Source organism: Capsicum annuum, chromosome 2 (genome assembly GCF_002878395.1).
Source record: "Capsicum annuum cultivar UCD-10X-F1 chromosome 2, UCD10Xv1.1, whole genome shotgun sequence".
NCBI lineage: Eukaryota > Viridiplantae > Streptophyta > Magnoliopsida > Solanales > Solanaceae > Capsicum > Capsicum annuum.
In genome coordinates this window covers 93,120,084-93,129,463 of record NC_061112.1, presented here as the reverse complement: position 1 = coordinate 93,129,463, position 9,380 = coordinate 93,120,084, and positions in this window count along the sequence as shown.

Genomic DNA, 9,380 nt, shown 5'->3' with positions numbered 1-9,380 from the left:
AGGTCCCTTATTGCGAGTGGGGCTTTGAATTTGAGAGTTTCAAGCAATCTTGATATGGTGATAATATGGAAGCTTGAGTTTTCTTGTTGTTGAAGATGAGCATATATATAAGACAATAATACTTAGGATGAATCTCATTGGATGTGACAAAATGTGCACAGCCTTTCCACAAACTTTTTGTAGATTGTACTTTCATCCAGCTATACGCTAACAACAAAAAGTGACGTGAATGCGATCAACCAGGTCCCTAAGTAGTTGTAGCTTTGTCATCACTAGATCTTAAAGAACTGGGTACCAAGGGATAATTTGTCAATAGTCAAAATTAAGGACTTAACAAGTGTTTTTTCTAAAAAAAAAAAATCAGAGAAATGATGCAATTTGAATAGACACTTTTTCACTTTGGATGGTTATGACCTTTCTAATGAGTTGTGACTTTTCCAAAGAGTTACACCTTTATGAAGAGGTGCACCTTTTTGAACCATTGTTTATCTTCATGAAGCAACACCTTGATGACTATAAATACCTAATTTTTTACCTCAGGTACATACATGAAATTGATGACTATAAATACCTGGTCTTTTTTCACAGGTACATACATGAAATTTTGAAGTAAAAAAATTTTTTTTTTTGAAAAATCTCAAGTATGATTTGCTACCGTTGTGTGTATTCATAGCCCGACAGAGTTTAAGGTACCGCTATTCTGTCGAAATGATTCATTTTATCTTGGGAGGAAATATTATATTACATTAGATACTTGAGGAAAATAATTTCCTTAAGAACATACCATGCACTCGATGGACTTGAATCTTTTAATCCTCATCCTTTTCTAAATATTTGGTTTTGCTACTTTTAAAAAATAGTTAGAACTTTATTTTATCGATGTTCATAAGCTGAGTTGAACTTAGTGTTGAAGTTCAAAGTTTTGAATATAGAGTTACAACTCCATTTGATTGTTCTTATGTTATTTGAAATTCTTATTGTAAAATATGGATTTTACTAAACCAGAAAAACAACTTATACAATTTCTAAAATTTGTATAATATTATCGATTAATGCTCATCCTGTAAAATAATAAAATTTATTGAAAGATGAAGAATGGTTGTTGATGGAGTTAATGGAAAATAGACATCTCAGTTAATTAAGTTGATCCCCTTGGGGTCAAAAATCAAAATCAAGCACCAGGAATCGATTAGCTTCACCCGCTACTTCTGCACTCATCTGATGTAAGTGACATCCAAATCATCTCTGTTTATGTTGAAATAGCTCCTAAATACATTCAAACTCACACATAGCTGCAATTGCAGCAGTTACCAATCTAGCATGAAAGAAGAGAGAAGAGGGAGAAGAAGGAAATATTGAGCTAAGATAAAATTTGTGTATTAAGAGTTAGTTACAATATGAGCTGATTGCATCTATTTATAGGCTCACATGCTCATCATATGAGCATCTAGAAGCTTCCTAACATCTCACTATCAACTCTCTAACTAACTCAACTTACTCTATGATCATCAGCTAATAATATCAAAATAAAACCAATGGAACAGTAACTACTATGCTAACCAACTATAAGTTTCAACACTCCCCCTCAAGTTGCAAAGTGCAAAACATTGAGCACACCAAGTTGCTTAGAAGGTATGAGTGCTGATTATGACTCAAGCTCTTGGTGATAATGTCTGCAACCTATTGGTCAGTCTGCACATACATAGGTTGAACTAATCCTTCCTTAATGTTGTCTCCGACAAAGTGACAGTTTACCTTAATATGTTTGGTTCTATCATGAAAAATGAAATTTGCAGCCAATTACATAGCTGACTTGCTATCAGAGAAAATGGTAATAGGCTTGGTGATTGGTACCCTTAGTTCTGTAAATAACCCTGTTAACCATGTTACTTCTGCCAAGGTTGAGGCCATACTCCTATATTCTGCCTTAGCTGAGCTCCTGGAAACAGTGTGTTGTTTCTTAGATTTCCATGCTATCAATGAACTACTAAATTTCACCATATAGCCTGTGACAGACCTCCTAGTATTTGGGCATGCAGCCCAATCTGAGTCACACCAACAAACCAACTCTGTAAAAGGATGTTCCTTGAGCCAAATCCTTTGTCCTATAGTTCCTTTCAAATACCTTACCAATCTATTTGCAGCTTCCAGATAAGATCTCTTTGGCTGTTATGTTAATTGGCTTAGTTTCTGTACTGCATAGCTGATATCAGGCCTTGTTATGGTTGTATACATCAATTTTCCAACTAGCCTTTGATATAGTGTCACATCTCTCAATACAAAATCTCCTTTAACACCTGTTGTTTCATCTACTTCAACAGATGTTAACTTGATGTTGGTCTCCAATGGAGTGAAAGCTGGTTTAGCACCAGCAAGCCTTGTATCAAATATAAGTTCCAGAATGTATTTTCTCTGGTTTAAGATCACTCTATTTGGAGATCTTAGCACTTCAATGCCTAAGAAGTACTTAAGCTCATCTAAGTCTTTGAGCTTGAACTGCTAATGTAAAATACCTTTTGCTGCATTTATCATCTCTACATTGTCACCTGTTATCAGAAGATCATCTACATAAACCAGAATCACCACCATTCCTTTGACCTCTTCAAAGTAAAAAATGAATAATCATAGCTACTCTAAGTAAATCCTGCATTGATTAGTGCCGAATTAAGATTTATATTTTACTATCTAGATGCTTATTCAAGTCCGTATAGTGACTTGATCAGTCTGCAAACTTTGTGCTTCCTTCCTTCTTTAAATCCATCTAGCATTCCATGTACACCTCTTACTCTAAGTCACCTTGCGAAAAGGCATTGTAAACATCCATCTGGTATATGTACCATCTTTTTGATACTATCAAACCAATAACACTCCTTACTGTAACTATTTTGGCTACTGGAGAGAAGGTGTCATAATAATTTAATCCTTCTAGTTGGATATATTCCTTAGCTACTAACCTTGCTTTGAACCTCTCTACTTCACCATTGGTCTTATACTTGACTTTGTACACCCATTTTGAACCAATAATGTTCTTGTCTAGAGGCATGTCAACTACTTCCCAAGTGTTGGTTGTCTTCCAGGGCCTTGACTTCCTGCTTCATAGCTTCAATCCACCTCTCATCTTTGTTGGCTTCATTGTAGGATTGAGGTTCAGTTTCGGATAACAAACTGCACACAAATCTCTGATATTTGGTACTGGTCTTAGCAAAAGATAGATAATTTGCCAGAGTATAACTTATCCCCTTTCTTACTCCTGGTAAGGTATAGTTCATCAACCAAGAAGGTTGTTTAATGGCTCTAGATGATCTTCTTGGAGAAACTTCTATAAATGTTGATGGTGGCTCATCTATACTTGTTTCATTATGAGTAACCTCATCTTGGATTCTATCATTTTCATGCATTGACATATCTTCATTGTGTGATTCATATGAGTGGTTAACATGATTTGTGTAAACATATGTTTCTTCATCTATATCAGAATGTATTAGTGAACTTGGTTGAATAAAACCTGCAGGTGAATTTGAACTTCCCTTATCTGCAAAAGGGAATGAGTATTCTTTAAACACTATATCTCTTGTGACAAACAACTTGTTAGTGCACTAGTCCAAAAGTATATAGCCCTTCTGAGTAGTAGAATAGCCCATCAATATAACATCATTAGCTTTTTCAAAGAACTCATCACCCTTTGGTAGTACTGAATCATAACACTTACATCCAATTACTCTCAGTTATGTCAAGGATAGAACTTTGCATAATAGCATCTCATAGGGGCTTTTCCCTCCAATAGATACAGATGGTAACCTATTAATAAGGTAGATAGCAGCCGTGACATTCAAACCCCAAATCCTAATAGGCATTTGGGACTGGAACCCGATAGCTCTTGCAACATTAAGTATCTGTCTATGCCTTCTTTAAACCACACCATTTTGTTGTAGTGTGTAGGGATAGCTACTTTGGTGTATCACTCCTAGGGACTGAAACAACTCTTTACACTTAGAGTTGATGAATTCTGCCACATTGTCTGATCTGAGTATCTTCACTTGAACACCAAACTGATTTTGAATCATAGTAAAAAAAATTATGGTAATAATATATTCAAACTTCAGCTGTAACAAATGCAACCATGTATATCTGCTATGATCATCAACAACAGTTAAGAAGTAGTATTTCTTATCAAAAGTAGATGTCTTATAAGGTCCCTAAAGATCCATATGTACAACATCAAAATATTTTATAGCTCTAGAAGTACTAACAGGGAAGATCAATCTAGTCTGTTTTAGCCAGTGGACACACATGACACTTATTTATAGTATCTACATCACTATTGTGTTTTATTATATTGAGAGTTCTTAATGCTTGAGAAGAGGGATGTCCCAGCCTTATATGCCACAACTTGCAGTTATGTACCTCTATTCCTGCAACTTGTTTTTGATAGGCTACATTATTAGAAGTTCCAGTTACTCAACATATACTCTTAAGGATGTATAGTCCTCATTTTTCCTTACCAATCCCCTTCACCTTGCCACTGTGAAGGTCCTAAAACACAAAGAAGTCAGGGTAGAAAGTAACAAAGCAAGATAGTTGCTTAGTCATTTTAGACACTAACAACAAATTCAGCTTAAAATCTGGGACATATAACACATCTCCTACAACCTCATCCTTAAGTACATGTGCTTCCACTACATGTGATATATCAACCTTAGCTCCAATAGGTAAATTTACTTTATCACATATGGTGTTATTCATTTTGTGAAAGTTTAAAAAAAATATCTTTATGTGCTGTAACATAATGTGTGGCTCCAGAGTCTACTATTCACTCATGTGGAACACTATGACTAGAACAACAAGTAACAGTACCTGTCATGTTAGCTTGTTCTGAGTCATGTGTCTTCTTGTTAATCAATGCCATGATTTATTTGTATTCTTCTTCTGAGAAACCTTGTGTCTTTGCTACAACAGTATTGTTGATATCTGTATTACCTTGGTTGCTGTATTGATCATTCAAGCATGAGTTGTCTGCCTTAGGTCTAAGGAAACTGTGAATTGATAACTGATTGTTGTTGTGACAGTAGCTGATTGCCCATATCCACCAGTTCTTCCTTGACCACTATAAAATGGTTGATTTGGTGTTCCTCTTATGTTATGGGTGTTTTTCTTCTTGTTCATCCAGTCATTAGGATATCCATGCAGCTTGTAACAATTCTCCCTTGTGTGACCAGGGAAATTGCAGTAATCACACCTTTTGTTCTTGTATCCTTGACTTTCATAACTTGTTGATGTTTGATTCCAGTTCCCATATCCTGCTTCTACATTATTTCTGTGCATTTGCATAGTAATAGGTTCAGTCTTCTCACTGATAATGGTAGCACAAGCAAGTTTTTGGATCTCATCTTCAATTATCATTGCATATACTTGATTTAGTGTAAGTGTTGTCCCATTCATCGATATTTGTCCCATTACTTGATCATAAGCATCATTTAGGCCACACAAAAACTGTATGAGCCTCAGCTGACATAAGTGCTCTGTATAATCCTTAGACTTAGGACAATTATATGATGGAGTGGGAATAACTGCATCAAGTTCATTCCATAAGTTTTTCAACTTAGTGAAGTATGTTGAGATTGAATCTGTGCCTTGGTGAAGGTTATTGATTTCCCTGTGTAATTGATACAACCTTATGCGATTTACTTTATCAAACCTTTCCTTAAGATATTCCCATACCTCACAAGCATTTGTTGCATACACAATACCACTGAGCAATTCAGCACTTATAGAACTCATCAACCATGAAAGAACCACTGCATTACATGTCTCCCATTGATCATGCAGTTCCTCTCTGTATATGTCCTTACTACAAGCTCTAGTTACAAAGCCAAACTTCCTCTTTCCCAACAGTGCAATCTTTATAAATCTACATCAAACTTCATAATTTTCTAAACCAGTCAATTTGATAGGGATTAATGCAGCTCCTGCTACATCTGATGCTCCTAGGAACAGGGGATCACTAGGATCGATCTTAGGTGCCATGTCTGATTTGCAAGCTAGACTAAATTGAAATCAAAATATCACAGGAACCTTGGAATCTATAACTTGCACGCAGAGATCTATGGCTCACAAATGGAGATCGAAACTCCTCTAAGCTTATGTGATTTGGTACCATTCGATGAAAATTGATGTACCAGGAACCAAAAATTGGGATGATGAATGCAATCATGTTATCTTGGTTGATGAATTATGTTTCTAAACAGCTGTTTGGCCGTATCATGTATGCTTCTACGATGTTGGGTGCAAATTCATCCACGGAATCTGGAAGTACATGGGTTCTGAAAACTATGACATTGAACTCATGAGAATCGAAGGTTTAAAAATAACTACAACTTGTACTGTGATATATGCAAACAGGCTCTTATAAGCTCGAAAGAAATCTTTTTGTTTGCCGTTGGAACCCAACCCCCCCTCCCCCACCCCCCTTCAAAAAAAAAAAAGAGAGAAGAGAACATGCATGAGTATAAGACTTGGTGACTCTAAAGTTATAGGAGACAGATCAAACAATCAGTGATCCCACAACTAGTATTATTGACATGCTGTGTCAATCTTAAATGCACTTACTCCGAAGAAATGATGGAAAAATAAAGAAAAAAAGGGAGAAAATATGCTCTTGCTTCAAACATTCGCTTTTCCTTCAAAGTAAAAACATCCAGTTGGACATTGGATTCTATTCAATCTTTGAAGAAAAAAATCAAATAACCATTAAGAAAATGGGTAAATAAATAGTTAGAAACAGAAGTGCGACCATGTTATAAAAGCTCTTTATCACTAGCATTGTAATTGGTTCTATATGTATCTCTAGCTACACTCTTTATAGAAATTCTGTTTGCAAATCAAGAAAGTGTTAGTGCAAAAGGCGACTTAGTCTCTTGTAAGGAAATTACAGTTTCAAAAGCACCAATCAAAGCTTCAACCTTGCTCTTCTTGCTTTCAACAAGCTTCTTTGCGGTCTCCTCAATCACATTATTAAGCAAAATCTGAGCACCTTTTCTTCTCCGACACATCTTGATGCCTCAAAGCAACTTTTTTCGAGTTAGGAATAGGACAACTTTCATTTCGATCAACTACCTTCCCCTTCTTAAATTTCAGTTTCATCGCTGAAGGATCATTATGGGCAGAAACACCTGCCATGCCCTTACTCAAGATCTTTTTCCAACTTTTTCCTATAGTTTCCACTTCAGCTATGTTCAATGCTTCTGTGTTACAAGATGTGTACTCAGTAACTTTTTTTTCTTGATCATTGGATAATGAAGGAGAATATGACTGAGAAAATAATTCAGGCAGTGATAATTGAAGCGATAACATGATGTTACCATCGCGTGCAGGATCTACAAGATTTTTCTTCATATCAATATTTTTAGACTTCAGCATCCAATTTGTTGGTTCCATCTTTCTGTATGTTGTACTGGTTCTTCAGAGAAGCCGCTGATGTTAAGTTTTTACTGTTCGTTGCCTCTATGATCAACTGTTTAATCAAGGAAGTGAATTTTGTGAGAAAATGCACCAGCTGGGGACTTCAAAGACTTCCTGATAGACGCTTCAGCTATCATCTTCTCTTTTCTAAAACGTACTTCTCGGTTTCTTCTGCCTACTCCGTCTACAGCTTCTAAAGGCCCAAGAGCTCCATATTTCAGCTCATCTTCAAAAGAATGTTTCTTTCCATATTTACACTAGTTGTTAGGGTTTTTGTCTTAATTTTTTTATAAAATTTAAGTTTTATTTTTTTTAAAAGAAATAATACCATAATTACTTTTAATTTTCTGAAACGAAAATGTAAAATTTTTTCATATTTGACAAACTTCTTTCTTGGAGAAAAAGTTTTGGACCTCTATAAATAGAACACCATCTTCTCATACCAATAACACAGTACTCTTTAAAGAGTCTTTGTTTAGGGGAGATTTCTCCCAATAAATTTTAGGTTTTTCAATTTTATTTTTAATATGTAGGCCGTTTGGCCAAACCATATTAATAATATGCCTTTTAGTATTATATTTTTCTTGTCATCTAATTTATCATCTCTATGGTTTGCAAACGTTAAGCTTCAGCATGACGCTCTCTCGATTTCGAACCCAACAAGTGGTATCAGAGCTTATGATTCAAAGATCTGATGGTTCGATTAAAGACAGTTTAAGATCAAAGTTGCAACCAACTTGATGATAATGAAGATTTTGTCATAAAAAAAGGTCAAGATACTACATGTGGAGAAAAAGTTTCAAACAAATTTCAACAATCCTGTTTTTAATCCATATTTAAAACAAAATCAATTTTCACTCCATACTTGCTTTAACGTTTGGGCTCTTTTCAACTCGTGCATTTATTTTTAATGCATGAGCTCCACTTTTAACCTGTGCTCACTTTCAATGCACAAGGCTTCACTTTCAATCTTATCAACCCGTGCTTTTATTTTTAATGCATAGGGCTCCAATATCAATTTTTAATCATGTTAAGCAGCAATGATATATGAAGAATATATGAAGAATAAAGATCATGCACAAGAAGAAGAAAGATCATGAATATTTTGCAGAAAATCAAGCCAAAATGAGGAGATTTGTTAGGGGTTTTGCCCTGATTTTTTTTATCAAATTTAATTTTTGTTTTTCTTAAAAAGAATAATACCATAATTACTTTTAATTTTTTGAATGAAAAATATAAAAAAATTTCATATTTGACAAACTCTTTCTTGGAGGAAAAGTTTTGGATCTCTGTTAATAGAAAACTGTCTCTTCTCATACCAATAACACAGTAGCATCCACAATCTTCTCATACCAATAACACAATAGCATCTACAATGTAGTCTTTAAAGAGTCTTTGTTTAGGGGAGATTTCTCCCAATAAGTTTTAGATTTTTCAATTTTATTTTTAATACGTAGGCCGTTTGGTCAAACCATATTAATAATATGCCTTTTAGTACAACAACAACAAACCCAGTGTATTCCCACTTAGTGGGGTCTGGGGGGGGTAAGATGTACGCAGTCCATACCTCTACCTCTGATGAAGTAGAAAGGCTGTTTCCGAAAGACCCCCGGCTCAAGGCACAAGATATCACACAAACACATAGTAAAGCACAGAAGCAGATGACATAACATAAATACGGCACCCATAAGGAATATAAAACAGAGGAAAGCAGAGGAAAGCACACAGATTCGTAATAAGCATGGAACACTGAATACGGAATCATAACGGGAATAAAAAATAAAAAAAAACCCCACCAAGTAATTCCCTACACTAGCGACCCAATCTGGCCCTACTCTTCTGCCGTAAGTCGCGTCTTCCAGACCTTCCTATCTAGGGTCATGTCCTCGGTGAGCTGTAACTGTTCCATGTCCCGCCTAATC